The sequence below is a fragment of the Dermacentor andersoni genome, chromosome 3 (assembly GCF_023375885.2).
Source record: "Dermacentor andersoni chromosome 3, qqDerAnde1_hic_scaffold, whole genome shotgun sequence".
Taxonomy (NCBI): domain Eukaryota; kingdom Metazoa; phylum Arthropoda; class Arachnida; order Ixodida; family Ixodidae; genus Dermacentor; species Dermacentor andersoni.
The window spans coordinates 146,319,421-146,338,903 of record NC_092816.1 but is presented as its reverse complement, the minus strand read 5'-3'; the positions used below and the strand labels follow the sequence as shown (position 1 = coordinate 146,338,903).

At 46.9% G+C, this 19,483-nt stretch overlaps 1 protein-coding gene across 9 annotated transcripts in view; it reads left to right on the top strand.

The window, feature by feature from the left end:
• The window catches only part of LOC126525087 (cholesterol transporter ABCA5-like), a 201,818-nt gene that overhangs the window by 29,296 nt on the left and 153,039 nt on the right, over positions 1 to 19,483 (top strand). The window contains exon 1 of one of the 9 annotated variants that reach the window (XM_072287330.1): positions 17,187 to 17,408. The exons of the other annotated variants lie outside the window; for them this stretch is intronic. The gene's annotated coding sequence lies outside the window, so the exon portion shown is untranslated. Of the gene's footprint in view, positions 1 to 17,186; positions 17,409 to 19,483 lie in introns of those variants that run through there. 9 annotated transcript variants of the gene reach the window in all.

Genomic DNA, 19,483 nt, shown 5'->3' with positions numbered 1-19,483 from the left:
CGTGGTTGCTTAGTGGCCACGGTGTTGGGCTTAACTGTTAAGCACGTGATCGCGGGTTCGAATCCCGCCCACGGCGGCCGCATTTCAATGCGGGCAATACGCGAAAACACCCATTTACATCGATTTACGTGCACGTAAAGAACGCTAGGTTGACCAAATTTCCGGAGTCCCTGCCTACGGCGTGCCTATCGTGGTTTTGGCACGTCAAACCCCACAACTTAATTTTCTTTTCAAGAGGATTGACAAAAAGTGCGGGGCGTCCATTTTAGGAGACAATGGCTAACCCAGTTTTCTTTCTTTTTATGGTATTTGTAAAAGTCTGCATGAATAATAATAATAATAATAATAGTAATAATTATAATAATAATAATAATAATAATAAGCTTTATGGTGGCCTCTCCTTCGCCGCTCTATGTAGGGTAGTAAGCCGCTCCATGGTCTGTGTTCTTGGCAACCTTACTCACACGCTTTTTTTTTTTTTCGCTTTGAGAGCATTTGTCGTTGCTACCGCTTACAGAGGGCTGTTCCCATTTCATCCGCGCATGTATTTAAACGCACACTATAGAGAAAAGTAAGTCAGGCTGTATGAGCAAATTACGTGTTTACAATAAAAAAAGAACACTTTTAGCCGCAGGAGGATGCTTGATAATCCAGGAAGTACGCAAAAAAACTAAAGACAGGTGGCGACACCGCCTTGACGTTCTCGCACCATCTGTCTGTGACGTCATGGATTTAAACATCGTCTAATTGGGCATTCTTTTTAGGCGGCAAATAAAAACGAACTGCATCCTATTCTAGAGGAGCTGGGGACTGAATTTACAGAATTTCGAGAGCTTTCACCGAACCACAATGACCCTAAATACTATAGCAAATGCTTTGAAATCCCCGACGTTATAGTGACCGCGGCCGCTGGTTAAAAAACTTTTTTTTTATCCAGCGGTCGTGTATTGACGTTCCAGATACGGCTCGAAAAAGAAAAAAAAAATCTTTTTTTCATAATTCTCACGGTCGAGTGGGTTTCGGCGTCACCGGCCAGACGGCGCTAGGCCCAACTACCCTCGCCTGTCCCAACAGAGCATCCCGCACGTTCCCCGTAGAGGGAGATGTCTGACCCCATTCCTCTGGCACCCTAAAGGCCGCCCGCACACGAGACGATCAATAAGCTCAGACGCCGGAAGGGTAAGGAGGCCCCGTGGTCGAGAGAGAGAGAGAGAGCGAAAACACAGACACGGACACATCTGCTATCGCCATTTTCTTTCTTTTTCCGCATCGCGTCGCAGTTAACGAATACAATGTGGCATAACATCGCGTTTGTGTATCGACGGTAGGGTTGATCTCGGCGCTGGAATTTTTTAGCGGTTGCCTTTTGGGAAGCGGAGGAGTTTAAGGCAAGATGCAAACAGTGAAGCGAAAAAATTGCGGTGGCGCTGCCTTCAGTCTATAAACTATAGACAAAACAAGCGGCGCCAACCACTTTCATCGACTTGAGCGTTCGTCTTTCTTTCACAAGTGAGTGTTTGCCATTTCTTTTCTTGTTACTTCTTCTTACTTATTTATCGCTTTTAATGTATTTTGAACTATTAAGCTTTTATTTCATGTTTCGCCGTAACCCGCCGTGGTTGCTTAGTGGCTATGGTGTTGAGCTGCTGAGCACAAGGTCGCGGGATTGAATCCCGGCCACGGCGGCCGCATTTCGATAGGGGCGAAATGCGAAAACACTCGCGGGAGGGGGGGGAGGGGGCTTAGATTTAGGTGCACGTTAGAGAAGCCCGGATGATCCGAATTTCCGGAGTCCTCCACTACGACGTGCCTAATTATCAGATCGTGGTTTTGGCACTTAAAACCCCATAATTTAATTGCAATTTTACTGCGTCGCCATGATAACCTGGAATAGTGTGGGAGGCGTTTGGCTGTAGGCTAACGCGTGCGCGGCTGTGTGTGTGTGTGTATATATATATATATATATATATATATATATATATATATATATATATATATATATATATATATATATATATATATATATATATATATATATATAGTCAGCCAACACATTGTGGCATGGCACCGGAAACCGCGCAACGCAAGAAAAGTTATGAGTATCTCCAAGCGACGGCAAACAACATTACCTTGGTTCTGTCCAGCTGCGTGGCCCTTGCATATATTTAAATGTCGGTGCATGGTAGTTGGCACACCCTCTATATAGCGCCGTGCATCGCGGCTCTGCCAGTCGGTGCGATGTGATCGGTGCGAGGCCTCAATATACCGGGAAATGAAAACACGTACAGAGCTACGCTCAAATTTCGCATTGCGGAGTATCGTAATCGTCAGTGAATTTTTCCTTTCGAATTTATCATGTTGTTTTACACAATAATTGCTTTATAGCAGTTCGTCTTACGTGACGGACGGACATGCTTCCTCGTTGGGTAGGCATAGAAATGCCTAGGCATTTAATATGTCGAACGTGTGTCGCGAAAACAAAATGGAAATGCGAAGCAGAAAAAAGTTCGCGTAAGAACCAAGGCAAATACTTTGTTTGAGCTAAGGCACGGTAATCCATACTAAAACTCAGAATTGTCATCAAGAACAGTATATCAGCCGCTAAAAAAAATAAAAGGTCAGAAGAGCACTTTTGCGGTGTGCTGTCGAACAAACACAAACATCGTGCCTAAGGTGTCAGAAAGGTCGGTGCAGATCGCACCTCGCAATTACACAGCACAGAAACGTGCACTAAAATGCAAAAAAAATAGTGCAAAGTAAGTTAAAGCGGCCAGTGACACCGCAACACAACGAAAAATCTTGCCACATGTTACTACACTGGGACATTTCCGGACATACATTTCCATACCGGGACATGCCTATACTAGGCATTTCCGATCGTCGTATAGAACTCTTCGATAACGCGTATCATTCCTTTTCAATGATATTTCAATTAAATTTCAACTTCCCGATAAAGTGAGCCGTAACTGAAGCCGCGTCATTTTTACTTTGCGCCACATCAGCTGTTATCATGTAAACGTTTAACAAAAAGAAAAACTACAAAATTAATGCTGTCCGCCTGACGCTAAGGTCACGTCCAGCAGGTTCTCATTGACATGACTTCCTGGCTGTTCCAGCCAAAAACGCAATAAAGAGGTTCTAGGGTACTCTCCCTCTCACAAGTATCACAAGGCATCAACCATGCTGCTGCTTTGAAACACATCGTAGCTGGGCTTTAAATCATAGAGGATACACGAAAAAGACAGGGGGTATACTCGTGCCACACAACTGGCAAATCGCGCTCGTCGTAGCTATACGGTCTTCAGCTTTCTTTTCCCAACAAACCACCGACAGTTTGAAGCCATCTCTGTTCTGTCAGTGTAGTCGGTTTGCGAAAGTACCATAATTTTTGGCGACGGCGGTTTCCGGTGCCATGCCACAATATGTTAGTTGACTGGCTGGCGAAAGATGCGCAACACTATACCGTGTGTTTCAGATAACGTTAGACAAGCTGCTGTAATAAATAAAAATGATTAAGAAAAGACAGAGTACAAGATGCCATTTTAATAGGTGTGACGCTTGGTCATCAGGCCTTTGACGACCGAACACCGAAGGCTTTAAAGTCGTGTCTTGAACTGTGCTTTTTTTTACAACAGCTTTGCTAGGGTTGCTGGGACACCCTATATCAAATGACATTACATGGGAACGGTGATCGCAAAAGCGTTTGTGCAAACACATTAACGTTGCAGATCTGGGAAGTACAAGCTCAACTTGGGAGGTTCGCGAACGATGTATCGCCCTCATCCGAGTTTGTAAGTATTTACTGAAGTGTCGCTAGAAGATACACGTTGAAATTTAGGTTAATGGTATAGCCAGAGAAGGGAGGCCATCCGAAACTTTCAGCGGCAGGGCCTCTCTCAAAGCATATCCCCCTCCCCCGCTCCCGCGAGTGTTTTCGCATTTCACCCCTATCGAAATGCGGCCGCCGTGGCCGGGATTCAATCCCGCGACCTTGTGCTCAGCAGCTCAACACCATAGCCACTAAGCAACCACGGCGGGTTATGGCGAAACATGAAATAAAAGCTTAATAGTTCAATATACATTATAAACGATAAATAAGTAAGAAGAAGTAACAAGAAAAGAATTGGCAAGGACTCACTTGTGAAAGAAAGAAGAACGCTCAAGTCGATGAAAGTGGTTGGCGCCGCTTGTTTTGTCTATAGTTTATAGACTGAAGGCAGCGCCACCGCAATTCTTTCGCTTCACTGTTTGCATCTTGCCTTAAACTCCTGCGCTTCCCAAAAGGCAACCGCTAAAAAATTCCAGCGCCGAGATCAACCCTACCGTCGATACACAAACGCGATGTTTTGCCACATTGTATCCGTTAACTGCGACGCGATGCGGAAAAAGAAAAAAAATGGCGATAGTACATGTGTCCGTGTCTGTGTTTTCGCGCTCTCTCTCTCTCTCTCTCTCTCGACCATGGGGCCTCCTTACCCTTTCGGCGTCTGACCTTATCGATCGTCTCGTGTGCGGGCGGCCTTTAGGGTGACAGAAGAATGGCGGCAGACATCTCCCTCTACGGGGAACGTGCGGGATGCTCTGTTGGGACAGGCGAGGGTAGTTGGGCCTGGCGCCGTCTGGCCGGTGACCCCGAAACCCACTCGGCCGTGAGGCTTCGCCGCTGCCCTGGCGCCGACTTCAAAACACTGCTGCCGAAAGGACTTCTCCGGCGCGTACGCCCTCCCTTCAGTCGACGCTCGTCGGCTCGGGCGCGGTGGTTCTTTGGCGATGGTAAGAGAGAGAGGCGAAGAGGGAAAGGCCGGGAGGTTAACCAGGCACGAGCTCGGTTGGCTACCCTAACACTTCAGAAGAGGAAACGGGGAAAAGCGATGAGAAATGATAATGTTGAAGCCGCGCACTTAAGACTAACACATTCACACACAAATGAAAAAGGACATAGATAGGCGCTGGACTGCAGCTGAGTTGCAGTCCAGCGGCTGTGCTTGTTCTTTTTCGTGTGTGCGTGAACTTGTCTGTTCTTAAGTGTGCTGCTTCGCCAGTATCATGACTCACCAACTAGCCCATCGGTATTTATTAAGCTGATTCCGGCAGAACCCATGCATCTTACGATGAGCACCAGTGTCATAGCGTGAGAATAGATATATTATAGCGTTATCAAATATATATTTAATGTGTTTTAACTATGCCATGTTAGAAGGTTCACACATTAGAAGGTCAGAAGGGTCACATTCATGTCGTTAATTCGGTAACTGAGAAATCTGCGGAGTAAAATCAACCTCTCTATATGGCTTTCACAGATTACGAAACGGCATTTGATTCAGTGGATATACCAGCAGTCATAGAGGCACGGCGTAATCAAGGAGCACAGGAGGTATACGTAAATACCTTGGCAAATATCTACAAAGATTCCACAGCTACCATGCTTCTCCACAAGACAAGTAGAAAGTTACCTATCAAGAAAGAGGTCAGGCAAGGAGACATAATCTCTCCAATCCCATTCACTGCATGCTTGGAAGAAGTATTCAAACTATTAGAATGGGAAGGCTTAGGAGTAAGCATCGACGGCGAATATCTCAGCAACCTTCACTTTGCAGATGACATTGTGCTGTTCAGCAACGCTGGGGACGAATTGCAACATACGAGTGAGGACTCTAAGCGAGAAAGTGCAAGAGTGGATTAACGCGGCAAGCTGGGCGAGTTGGTGATTGAACATTTCCCTAGCAGTGGGCAGTGCAACCCTGACGAAAGACAAAAGGAAGTACACGATACGCGCACAGACTAACGATTGGTTTATTTTTTTTTCCAAACAAGCGATTAAATATATAGAGATTGTGATCACGTTCATGAAGTGACGCTTACAAGTAGTGAAAGGGCGTCAGCCCGTCTTGCCATTCAAGAACTCCGTTTCCTTACCATGCAGAGAGATAGAAGCCTGGCTGACGCATGCGCTTGAGTTGACATGCATGTAGTAGGCTTCTACAATGTCGCGGTTGACTTGATTTCCATTTTTATACAATATTTCAGTTTTTTTTTCGAACAATGGTCTGCATGAGGAGTTTCTACAATGCGTGACCAAATTCGATTCTGTTGCGTTCCTGATAGCACCTTGGTGCTCTCTAAGGCGGATGTTACGGGAGCGTCCCGTCTGCCCAAAGTACTTTTTGCCGCACGAAAGTGGAACAACGCAGACCACTCCCACCGAGCGTGCCAGGAGCTGCCCCATATGTTTGACGCGGCACATGGCCTTGGACGCCTTTAGGTCTATTGACATGATTGCAAATCTTGTTTAACGAGATTTGAGCTGAAAAAACGAGTTGAACGCCATATTTCATGGCTGTCTTTTTAAACCCATGCCCCGTCTCATGTACGTCAGGGATGACTGCAAACGTTTTTATCGTTTCGATCTGTGTCTGGAGTGCTTCCCTTTTTTTTGTATTTTCTTCATTAGCCCTTCACATATTGATACAATAGATTTTGGAAAACGGGCCTTCTCTAGACGATTAAGTTGTTGCAAAAAACTCAGATTGGCGAGGTGGTGGCATGCATGACTTTCTATGTGCAGAACCTAAACACGTCATAGCAATGCCTCTTTTCACTAGTTTTGAGTGTGCCCAAGCGTAGATTAGAATTGGTTTGCTTGTCCTGGGATTATATTGCAAACAAATATGCTGTGCCGTTAATCTTAACTGTAAATCCAAAAACTGAATTTGATTATTAATCGGCAGCTCATGAGTAAATCTGAGACAAATTCCTTCTTTATGAAAGGCTGTGAGACTAACGCGAATATCTTTGCAACTTGTTTGAGAGTGGATAACTAGCAAGTACCATGACAAGAAAGAAAATACCATGACAAGTAACACGGCAAGTTATACAATCTGGTACGTCAATACATGACCGCTGGATAAAAAAAAAAAGTTTTTTAACCAGCGGCCGCGGTCAGTATAATGTCGGGGATTTCAAAAAATTTGCTATAGTATTTAGGTTCATTGTGGTTCGGTGAAAGCTCTCGAAATTCTGTAAATTCAGTCCCCAGCTCCTCTAGAATAGGATGCAGTTCGTTTTTATTTGCCGTCTAAAAAAATGCCCAATTAGAGGTTTGTTTAAATCCATGACGTCACAGACAGATGGTGCGAGAACGTCAAGGTGGTGTCGCCACCTGTCTTTAGTTTTTTTGCGTACTTCCTGGATTATCAAGCATCCTCCTGCGGCTAAAAGTGTTCTTTTTTATTGTAAACACGCAATTTACTCGTATAGCCTGACTTACTTTTCTCTAAAGTGTGCGTTTAAATACATGCGCGGGTGAAATGGGAAGAGCCCTCTGTTAGCGGCAGCAACGACAAATGCTCTCAAAGCGAAAAGAAGCATGTGTAAGGTTGCCAAGAACACAGACCATGGACCGGCTTACTACCCTACAAAGAGCGGCGAAGGAGAGGCCACCATAAAGCTTATTATTATTATTATTATTATTATTATTATTATTCATGCAGACTTATACAAATACCATAAAAAGAAAGAAAACTGGGTTAGCCATTGCCTCCTAAAACGGACGCCGCGCACTTTTTGTCAATCCTCTTGGAAAGAAAATTAAGTTGTGGGGTTTGACGTGCCAAAACCACGATAGGCACGCCGTAGGCGGGGACTCCGGAAATTTGGTCAACCTAGGGTTCTTTACGTGCACGTAAATCGAAGTAAACGGGTGTTTTCGCGTTTTGCCCGCATCGAAATGCGGCCGCTGTGGGCGGGATTCGAACCCGCGACCACGTGCTTAACAGTTAAGCCCAACACCGTGGCCACTAAGCAACCACGGCGGGTGTTCCTCTTCAGACCATATAAAAGCTGAGGAGATGGAAAAAATAACGAAACCGGTATGCAAGCACACGGGGAATATTAAAGCGCTCGTCAATTTTCGGACCGTGTGTTCATATAGCAACGAAGATAGCATGAAAGTAATCGCTAAGCCTCAACATAGACGATTCTGAAAGAACAGGTGCACAAAGTATGTACTCCTAGACGCACGTACAGAGCAAACGTCAAAGCAACGGCCAGACTTCAACATGTCGAACACACGCGGGATGTTTGCTTACGCTGCCTCTATAAGCGTACGCGTACTTCAAACACGGAGTCGTAGGCGTTTTGGTACTGCAGCTCGGTAGCGCAAGCTCGCGGCCCAGGCGAATTTTTCCTCTGACGTAATTCTCCGGAAGCACCCGGCGCTGCAGTTACGACGCGCACCTAGCTCTACTGCATATATTCTTCTCCCGCGTGGGAGTACGAAGAATGAACTCGCTAAAAAATGAAGCATACTTAACTAACTCTAGTTGAAAACTGTTGGAAACCACGTAATGCCAAGCATGCTTGGTTTGGTAGAGAATGGTTGTTATGGATCACATAGTGTTCTCCAGCGAGCGGTTACTGCTCTTACTAACCCTCTCTCTCTCTCTCTCTCTCTCTCTCTCTATATATATATATATATATATATATATATGCTGTTTGTGTTGTCCTTTTGTTCCACTTTTGCGCGAGTTTACACGCGTGCCTTTCAGTGCTACGAAGTACTTTCATGAGCTCCCTCGCGAGAGCAAGTACCCAGAATAACGCTGCCAGCGTTCCCTAAACACGCAGCTGGCGGGCCACGGTGCTCAAGCCATGTCCTCGCGTGTGCTGCCCTGTACAAGGCGAGAGCTTTCTGCTTTTATTGTTATCGTTTTTATTGCGATAGCAACTGTACGGACACTACGCGCAAATTTCTGTCGTCGCGGTCGGCTTCACCGTGATGTTCTGTACGAATCCCAAGTGCGATGAGAACGCGGCCCCGCGCCGTGTGCTGCAGGTGCGAGGGAAAACATGCGAAGGTGAGCCGACGAGGATGGCGGCTCGGCGCGGTGGCTTCTTCTCGCGCGCGCAGGGAAGGAACGCGGGGAAGGAGCGTGCTGACATTTCGCGCGCGCAAGGGTGGGAGCGGGGAGATGTCACGTGCTGGGAGGGGGCAGGGTCACAGTTGCGCGCGTCTCCGCTTCTACTCCAGCCTCGGTTGCGCATGGCGCAGCTGAACGCGGCCGCGCTCGTCCTATCTTGGAGGTGAGCTGCGGTGGCTTTGTAGGCTAGTCGACCCGATATGGTCGATGGCTTCGTGGGTGCTACGTTCTCGCGCGCCGAGTTCTCGTTGAAATGACAGGCAGCACGAAGGATACTTCGCTCGCCACTGCTGCCGATATTCATCAGTGAAATGTGTTTGTGTTTGCTTGTGTGCGCGTGACACCGTGCTTGTTAATTTAGTTAGCAATCGAATGCTTACAGCAGTTTATATAACCAATAAAACTACTAACCTAGCTGCGCATTGCCGTCTAATAATTTGCTATCGTAATCAATGCTTCGCTTTTCGGGCGGAACTGCGACTTTTTCTCCCTTCTTTTTTGCACAATACGGCTCGCGTTCTTCGCACGATACATGTGCAACCAAGCGGTGGCACATGTATGCGCGTTTATACCGACGGGCTCGCAGTAAATGTCGCCATTGGTTTTGTCCGAGTCCCAGTTGAGTGAGCTGATAAGCGGTGAAGGATTAGAAATACTAGCCTCGCGAATTGGACATATTATCGCGGGACTGTGAAAGCCATAGCGCGTGTCTGACGCGCCACTGTTGGAACAGGGTGTATGGACGAAATTACTTTGGAAGGTGATCGACTCAGACCTCTAATAAAGAAGGGGACAGATGATACAAATGAATTAGAGAAAATGAGCACAAAGTATTTTTTAAAGCGAAGCTTTCTCTCCCTCTTCCCTCGACTTTTCCACTGCTGCTGCTGCTGCAGTCGCTGTCTTGCACGTCGCGTCGGGGGGTGGTTGAGAACGTTTATAATTATCATTGTACGGACGCGGGAGAGGCGTCTGTGAGCCCTCTTGAGCGACAACTTCGTCGGCGTCGCCACAGTGCTCTCTGGAGATGTCTGGTCGTTGTCACAATGCCTTCTGGAACCACCTGGCCATCGATCGACACAATGCCCTCAGAACGGCTTCAATTACGCGTTGGACCCCCCCCCCCCCCCCTTGAAGAAGCATCGCAGAAGCTGTGCACGGATGATCGCGGCAAAAGGGAAAGGCGCCGTCAGAAAAAAGTTGGCTTCGTTTGGGGTCTCTTCAATGATAGAATCGCTACTACTAGGCGTACAGGTTTTTGGGCTGGTTGCTTCGTTACAGTATTGTTATTTTCAATACTGCCACTCTCTTTCTGAGACCACAGCAGGTGGGCGTACAGATCGTACATGCTGGTATAATAATACATCAGCACCACGCGGCAAAACGGAAATAAGAATCCAATGCAGTAGATATCACAAAGATATAAGAGCTAAAGGTTTACACAATAAGTTTCCTTAATTATAATTAGGAATGAATGCCCAGCTGAAATACTATGAACAATACACCTTTAACGCTTATAACTTATACACATTTATAATAGAAATAATACACAAAGCACACATTTTTAACCTCAGATAACCCTCAATTGAGGTCATAGCGCTGAATTGACTCGGCCGATAAAGACGACAGCAGGTGACTTGATAGCGCACGTCCTGTCGTCTTGACCGTGCCAATTAGGCGCTATGACCTTAATTACTGCATCAGTTACTTAATTACTTATGACCTTAAATACTAGACATGGCAACAGTTGCGTACAAACTGTAAAAAAAGTTTAATTCAAGGTATGACACAGCACGTTTCTGATATTTCCGAAAAATACTCTCCGTGCAAAGTTTGTACATACATGCGCACAACTGACGCAGGGCGTGCGGATGCAAAGCTGCACTAAAGCACCCCAGCGTCAGGACGACAACGCGCATGCATCTGTCCAGCAAATCAACAATTCAGCCGCGATACGATTCGCCCGTTTGAGGGGGTGACAGAGCCAACTTTCTCGCAAGCTACGAACAACGGTGAACAACAACTCTTCGAGCAAGCACGTCTCGCTCGTGCGTCCTGTGCACTACGCAGACAAATACAAGTGGTGCATGCAAGGTAACATTTAACATCACATCACGACTATTGCAGGCCGTCAACACCACCGCCAAAAATCGTCAATGAACAGATCGAAACAGCACAGAAAGCTTCGCTTACGTCGATTCCCATAGTACGTGAGAAGTGCATAACTTGCATAACGCGTTTTTGTTGAAAATGGTAGTCCCTTGTCTGACGCAAAGTAAGGAAAGATATTATATATTCGATCTATATATAGAGTAAATATATTAGATCAACAAGCGAATTAGAGTTACCGAAGGGATACAGAATAAGTTAAACAGGTATATGCTTTCAAAATACGCGTTACCATGAGCGCAGATTTCATAAGCCCGAAAATAAGACGCAGAATATGCAGGAGGGCTGGTGATACTGCACCTTAGAGGTTCCTGGAGAAACTACCTGTGACGTCATGGATTCCGGGCCTGCGTTTTCAGGTTTACCTAGCTGATCAGATTTTTTTTTCAGCAGAAGACACAAGAGAAAGAGCAAACAAAAAATGTCACCGGCTTTTGCGACACACCCTCATGCGAAATTTGAGCGCAGCTCCAATACGTGTTTCCATTACGCGATATATTGGCTGGCGCGAAAAATCTGTCTCGTGCGGCACGTTGCAAACGGAGTGAAGTGTGACGCAACTGCCTCGCTAATCGGGAGATCACTAGAGGCGGCGCGTGGGTGACGCGAGGGTGCGATTCACAGCAGCCGCCGCAAACAGTCTTCTGCTCATGCAGCGCTTTGTTTCCACATATGATCGCCTCTAGTGAATGCGGTGTTGCCTTAGAAACGTGCCGTAGAAAGTTATACTGCGGTGTATATCGGTAATTATGACCATGTAACTTGCAGAAGTCGCAGTTTCACGAGTAGCGAAGTACGTTTCCCCTATATTTTTATTCTCCGTTTTAAAAAACCAGAGAACGCCGTGCCAGGAGCCTCCCTTATCTTCCACTGTCGAACCTTGAATGCGTCCCTAGCCACTGTTCTCACAAAAAAATAATGCCACAATTCTACAATTAGGCTTTGAATTTCGTCTTAAGAGAGAAGTTAGAGATTATGTAGCTCGGCCGGACTCGTATCTAAATACATGCGAATGGAGAAAGCGTTTTTCTCGGCAACCACTGCACCGAATTGAGTGAGGTTTGAGATTTAAAGGGGAAAATATCTCTAGTGACTGTAGGAAGCGGGATTTTGATTCAGGTCGTAAAATGTTTTATGATAACTGTTTAAAACTGCAAAATTTGAAGGAACAGTCTGATATAAGACTGTCCCGTTTGCAACTCTGTAGCTCAGCAATGAAAAATAGATATTCGAATTCTGTAAACTGCTCCTAATAATGCAGCTAAAGCCAAAAATATTGCTGAGTGATACGCCACCCTGCAATATACCAATAATAACTTTAGTGATCTTCGATATCTGTTCTTGCTGCAGCGTCACTGTTTTGCAAATTTGAAGTCCACGACGCCGCCAGGAAACTCAACCTCCCGTTTCCGTCGTGGGAGACGCCCACTCCATGAGAGCCCCAAAGCTCTCGTGGCCTGCAGGACCTTGAATAAAATTGATTTCCTTCCTTTCTTCACGCTTGAATTTCTTAAACATACCAATTGTACTAAATATTCCACACCTTAAACCAAAATACCGATTTCTACAGTCCCTAGAATTTAGCATTTTCTCGTACATGAAACACATTTCATTGAAGCAGAATTAATGGTTGCTTCACGAAAGCGTTTCTGCGTTTTACATATATCTGGATAGGTGGCATCGGAGTTGGCCCCTAGCTAAAGTTCCTCTTAAGGCAAAGATTTGACGCTATCCATCCGGGTATGAACAAAAGTTTCGTAAAAGTAGCTTGCCTTTCACTGCTGTCGCAGTGAACTATGTTCGTAATACCATATATTACTGTTATCGTTGGTACCTTTCATTTATTTCTTCTTTTCTTTTTCTGTATGCGGTGGTTATGCGATTTCGCGTTTTGTAATGGCCACGCTACTATTACGATACGTGTGCTCAATGATGTTCCTTCACTACTTGATCTGACCGCCTCCGCAAACGCAAGTCGTTTCGCGTTGTTCCGCGTTCACAGCGAGGTTCAGAAGTGCTTCGACGGGGGCTAGTTATACTGCTAGGGTCAACTTTTATGGACATACACTAGTTTTTCTACCTGCGCTATACTCGGTTGACACTGGTTACCATATCAATAACATCGGAAGCTTAGAATGACAAAAAGCTGAGCTAGTTGGTAAAGATTCATAATGCAAAAAAGGGTAAGGCGTGCAGAGACGGACGCAAGAGAAGAGAAGTGGACAACATGAACGCCACAAACAGGAGGAAAGTGCCTCAGAAAGGCTGCCCACCATTTCGATAGGAGGAGCTGTCTTCGTCGGAGGCACACATATTAAATGCTAGGCATTTCTATGCCTACCCAACGAGGAAGCATGTCCGTCCGTCACGTAAGACGAACTGCTATAAAGCAATTATTGTGTAAAACAACATGATAAATTCGAAAGGAAAAATTCACTGACGATTACGATACTCCGCAATGCGAAATTTGAGCGTAGCTCTGTACGTGTTTTCATTTCCCGGTATATTGAGGCCTCGCACCGATCACATCGCACCGACTGGCAGAGCCGCGATGCACGGCGCTATATAGAGGGTGTCCCAACTACCATGCACCGACATTTAAATATATGCAAGGGCCACGCAGCTGGACAGAACCAAGGTAATGTTGTTTGCCGTCGCTTGGAGATACTCATAACTTTTCTTGCGTTGCGCCTAATTACATAATCAGTCTTCATTAATTAATCAACTTCTCAAATATTATAATAAGTAAATAAATTAATTAGATGAAGAGTGTCAATTATAAAATTGTACAGCAACGTGATAAACTCCCGATACAGCTTTGTGTTGCTCAATACGTGTTATGTAAATGTGTTTTTCTGAGCATGAAAGGAACCCCGCGGATACATGCAGAATGCTTCGAGCACCCAGTCGAGCGGCAATTTTGCGTCTTTTGACCAGTGTCTTACCCGCTGGGCAAATCAACCACGCTTGCAGAAGGTGAATATATCTCAACCATGCGAATGTGTTGAACCGGCGGTACAAAACAAATGCCAAAGGAGACAAGTTTCTGTGAAGGCTTTCGGAAAAGATTTGGTGATGGTGGAACAAAAGTCATCGCTAGGACCAAATGTGGACCCGACTTGGAACATTGTAGACACTTGGAAAATTTAGATTTTGCGAAAATGTTATGCCAGGCACGCCACATTTTCGATGCGTTTCGGAGGTCATGTGATGCGCGTTCCTACACCGACCCAAATGCCACCGATCTCTGAGGGCTCATGCGCTTCGCGTCGAACAACACAGATAAGCAGTCAATGAGTTGATAAGGAGTGATGAGGGGTTATACGGGTCTCATCACGGTTGATAATGGTTCGACGCGGATGAATAAGGTGCGAAAGAACCATAAGGACTTATAATAGTCGGATCAATTCTGATAAGGTTGATAAGGGTCGGATGAAGTCCGGAAAGGTTGATAAGGACCGATAAGAGTCGATAAGGGTTAGATCATGTCCGCTAAGATTGATAATGGATAAGGGCAGATCAAGGTTGATAAGGATCGGATGTATTAATATGTTTGGATGTACAAATATATTTGCTTTGTATTATCCACTTTGTGGGCTTGTGTGCCGCGCGGCTTCATTCGTGCCACAAAGCTGCAATTGTATAGAAAAAATTTCCCACCTTCATGGTCGTTCGTGACCGCAGTACACGGTAAATAAATAAATAAAAATAAATAAGGTTGATAACGACCGATAAGGGTTGATAAGGATCGTGTCGAGTTTGATAAAATTGATACCAACCGCTAAGGGCCGATTAAGGGTCGGATGCAGTCCAACTATGTTGATAATGACCGATAAAGGTTGAGTGTCTATACCGGTCGGATCAAGTTTGATAACATTATGACAGTAAAACACGTTGTGGGGCTAGTTGGTGCATAGCTTTCAATAGATTAAGCGCCAAAAGTGACGGCACACAAGAAGAAATACTTCTATCAATGAATCATCTATCTATCATCATCTATCATCTATCAATCTATTGAAAACATTATGACACCTGGCTACGTGCAGATGAGCAAGCGACACAATGCTTACACACACTTAGACAAATACAATGGAGTTTCTGCGTGATTTTTCTTTTCTGCCAGCGAAATTGAGGGAATCAGAAGTTGAAGTCAAAATATAGCTGTGAACATGACCTAGTTTTCACTGCTGACCCCGGGCCGATCTTCACATTGTAAAGCGCCCTTTTGTGGCACAATTATTCAAATAGGTGTCCCTTGATTTCTGCGCTTTTCCAACTGACCATCACGTCTTGAGTGCATCCGTTTAGTGCGACAATTTCACCGGTTAAACCACCTTTATTTCCTGCAGCGTTTTTCTTAAACTAGCTGTTTTAGCTTCGTAGTTATCGACAGGCCTCCTCTCCCCGTACGTGTAAATGCAGCACGGTTTAGGACTATTCGCTGAGATCTCTCTTAGTTTTGCAAATGTATGCAACGGCATTTTTGTTCATTCGACCAATCGGATTTCGAGCTTTTGTTTTACCGCTAAGGATACCGGATTCAATCTTGAGCCCCTATGTCGCTGTCTATGTCCCTCTAGGTCAACAGCACCGAAATCTGCAGCTCTAGTTTCTTCAAGCCTTTGTTGCACTATTCTCAAATGTGATCCAGTATTCTTGGCTTACCACTTTTCTGTCACGTGGATAGATGCACTCCGTCATTTTCCACTTATGGCCTTCTCAATGTCACTGGCGAAGAATCTCCCTTGTTCGGCTAATTGCGCTGGTATTTGGCGCGCAATGACAACGAAAGCAAACGAAAAGGAAACGCATGAACAACAACATTCTTGGCCAATCACGCAATGTTGGTATAAGCCACAGTATGAGACCATAATCACCATTATCATCGCCGTCGTCGTCGTCAACAACAACATGCGCTCTTTCTGGTCCTTGTAATTTTCGTTGTCTTTTATGCAAAACACCAGCGCAGCATGCAGACCAAGGAATGTCTTATCAATTAGTCCCATGGTTGAAACCTTATTGAAGGAACCGCGCATAACTTTCAGCCGCCCCGTTTTCTGTTCCTCAGACCGTTTTATCCTCCGGCCGCATGCGAGACAACACCCACGCCATGGCATCCACGCAATGCTATACTCCGGGCATGGTAGCATTGACAAAATTACCTCGTCATAAAATTTAGGTGCTAAGAGACGAGCGCCATAGCAAGAGTCCACCTCTCGCGTTTTCCTGTGTCACACGTAGGCGTTGTGCGCGCTTCGTGTCCGTCTCCTCCTTGAGAGCGCATCAATTTCATCGTCACTTAGAAGCCCACGTTGAGAAGTGGTTGCATAGGGGACCACGACGCTGTCTATATACCTAGTCGCCAGAAGTGTACTTGTTACCCTGCGACTCCCCGCTGTATCTTTCCTGGTCGAAAACCTCCCTTCGACGGGACCCGCGCAACTTAATCGCACCCCCCTTCCGTCCGTGCGTCTACTCCGTCCCCGCGGTCTTTTTCGGCGGCCCTTGAACGTCTCGCCACTTGTTCTTGAGGTCTAATTCCCGGAGACACAGTGAACTATGCAAAGTGATTTGCTTCAACGTCGTGAGCCCATGCTAACGAGCTGCTGGGGCATGGGCTCAGTAATGAGGACTGCATAACCTCGAAAACACACGAAGAATAGTCGAGCTATAGGACTGAGCGTGCACATATTGCCTCAAGCACAGCTTCGACAAGCCACTTTCACAGTTATTGCACGAGACGGGCCTTCACCCTTTCAAGTAACTACCCTCGCATGCCGTGCTTCAGCCCTTCGGAATATACTGAAAATACCACGAAATACAAAGGTGTTGATAAGAAGAACGAAGAAGACGTGTCTCCGGAGAACAAGCGAATACTGTTAATGTAGAAGGACGAAAATCGGTGCACACTGTTACCTCTGCGAACTTTGTCGAATGCCGCCTCGTGGGCACGTGGCATGCTTAAAAATAAACAGCAACAACGACAACGATCATCATCGGCAGTACGGGCGCGTCCGTGTACCGAGCATCCCCCAGCGGCTCGGTCAGCGCCCAAAGCAAGGAAGACGAGGAGGGTCGCGTGGCGCTCGAGCCCTTGCAGCGACGCAGGATCGGACTGGGCAGCCTTCGAACCGCAAGAGCTCGGGCTCCGGCGGGTTACCCCATCCGCACACTGCGACCTGAGAGAGGTCAGCGACGAGCACGTTGCGTCCGCCGCCCTTGCGCCATGGCGGCCGCCGTCCTCTGAGGCAGCCGCACGAGCAGCGGTAGGGAGAGCGCGCAACCGTCGACGACCCAAGACCCGGCGACGACCGGGCACAGGTGAGCGCTGCCCTGCCGCGACGCGAACGACGGCCGCGGTTTGCGGACGCGGCGTGCACTGGGGCGCCAGCGGCATGGCCCTTGTCCTTTCGAGCCACTCGAGGCTGCGTGCCTTGCAGCGCCCGCAGTCCAGCGTGGTGCTGGGCCTCGAGTTGTTTAAGAGAACCCATGGCTGCTGAAGTCCGTTTCACATGCCGCTTCCCGCTTGCCTGTAGGGCACGTTGGCGACGCGATAAACAGCGGCGAGCACGGTTCCTATGGCTACGTGTCCGCTTTCGTTCCTGCTCGCTATAGTGAACGGTTGTACCACAGCTGACACTGTTCATTCCGCCAGCACCGTTGTCGCAATACCATTCTTTGATGAACGCCATCGCTGAACATCCGAGTACGGTCCGTCGACGCATATTACCTGAATGGAAAGCCGCTTTGGTTCAGACGTGGGACATAACTGACCAGTAGTGGTTCCACAAAGTTAACGGCAAAACCCCAATTTGTCGGTTGCAAACAATTCCGCGCTTCCGCATTTTGATCGGTAGCACAAGCAGACTTCGGCAGATTAGATGGCAACAGCTTTAAGGCCGGGATACATGGAGCGCTTTTACGGCTGCAAGTCTGCGATTGTCGCCCGACGGCGTGCATTCGACGCCCGGCGTCGAGAAAAGCGCCCGCCGCCGCCGATCAGGACCCGCCAGATATTTGACGCGCGTCGTCGGACGCTGCCGGAAGCGGCCAGCGAGGGCAGCCAATCATGGCTTACTGGCCGACACCTCCGTCACTTCCGTCTTCCTCGCCGGCACATGCTTTTCGCGTGCGCGCTTCTCTGTTCGCGGGCTTGGCACTTTGGGTTAGCGACATGGCCGTGACTTCAAAAGGCCTCCTTTCCTCAGGCATTTAATATCTAGTGAGGAGCAGTGGGAGGCTGCCTTGCGCAGCTCCAGGCCCGATCTTCAGGAGGCCATCCTGGAGTGGGCTGAGAGGATAAAGGAGGCCTACTTCAAGTAGTTCCTCCCCCCACCTTCTATTCCATTGCCCCCTTCCCCTTAAAGAGGGATAAAGTTTTTCATCATCATCATCAAAAGACAGCTCGCGTGGAATTTAACGATAAGCTTATCTGCGCGGTGCAGAAGCGTCCCATATTGTGGGATAGTGGAAGAGTCGATTATAAAGGTTATAAAGACGGAGACACGTCTATGCGTCAATCTTTTCCGATTACGCACAGCGTGGCCGCTTATTTACGACTCACTCTCTCCGTTAGACAGGCACAAAATATACTGATACATTATTAAAAGCAACTGAAGGAGCTGCAGAGAAAGTTTTAAGGTTTTACTTTTGTATTTTGCTTTTGTAAAGAAAGAGCAAAGGTCTACAATCTTTATTTCTGCGTTTCATGTTGACTAAAGCAGTTTTGCCTTGTCTGGCCGCACTGAGGCGGCACCCGCCGCTTTTTTGCTCCATGTATCCCCAGCCAGCAGAAGTTGGCTGTCACGCCACTGCGGCGTTTTCTGCTGTGCGAAATTCGTCGAGAAAAACGCTCCATGTATCCCGGCCTTTAAGGTGCAACTGCGACTGCACGTGTGAAAGTGGTCTAGTTTTCAACTGACCAATTGGCCGGCGAAAGCATTACTAGGCTGCACCCTACTTGTATAACTCTCATTCCACTAAGTCACGGGACAATTTAGTCTTGTAAGATGCGTGTCCTAAATTATAAACAGAGGATCGCAATAGCCCAGCGTGTCATTCTACCGGGTAACGGTAACTCCGGTTTCGGTTAAACTGTTCTTTCTTTGTATACCGCTGTGTCTACTGTTCACAGGTTATGAGCGGGAGGAAGTATATAATTAAGTTTGCTCCTTCGGAATGTCATCTGCGACCGCGATTCCCCGAGCCAAGAGTCTGTCATAGGCCGCGCGACGTACCTTTAGAGCGCCAGATATCGGTCGAATTCACTGGTGTCTTCTTGCATGCCGCACTGCGGTTCTTGAAGTGCCAAGCGGAGTGATCCGCGGTGTAGGCTGCACAGACTCATCCGTGGTCAGAGCAAGTGTAAGAGTGGCGCCTGTCGTTCGATATTGTCG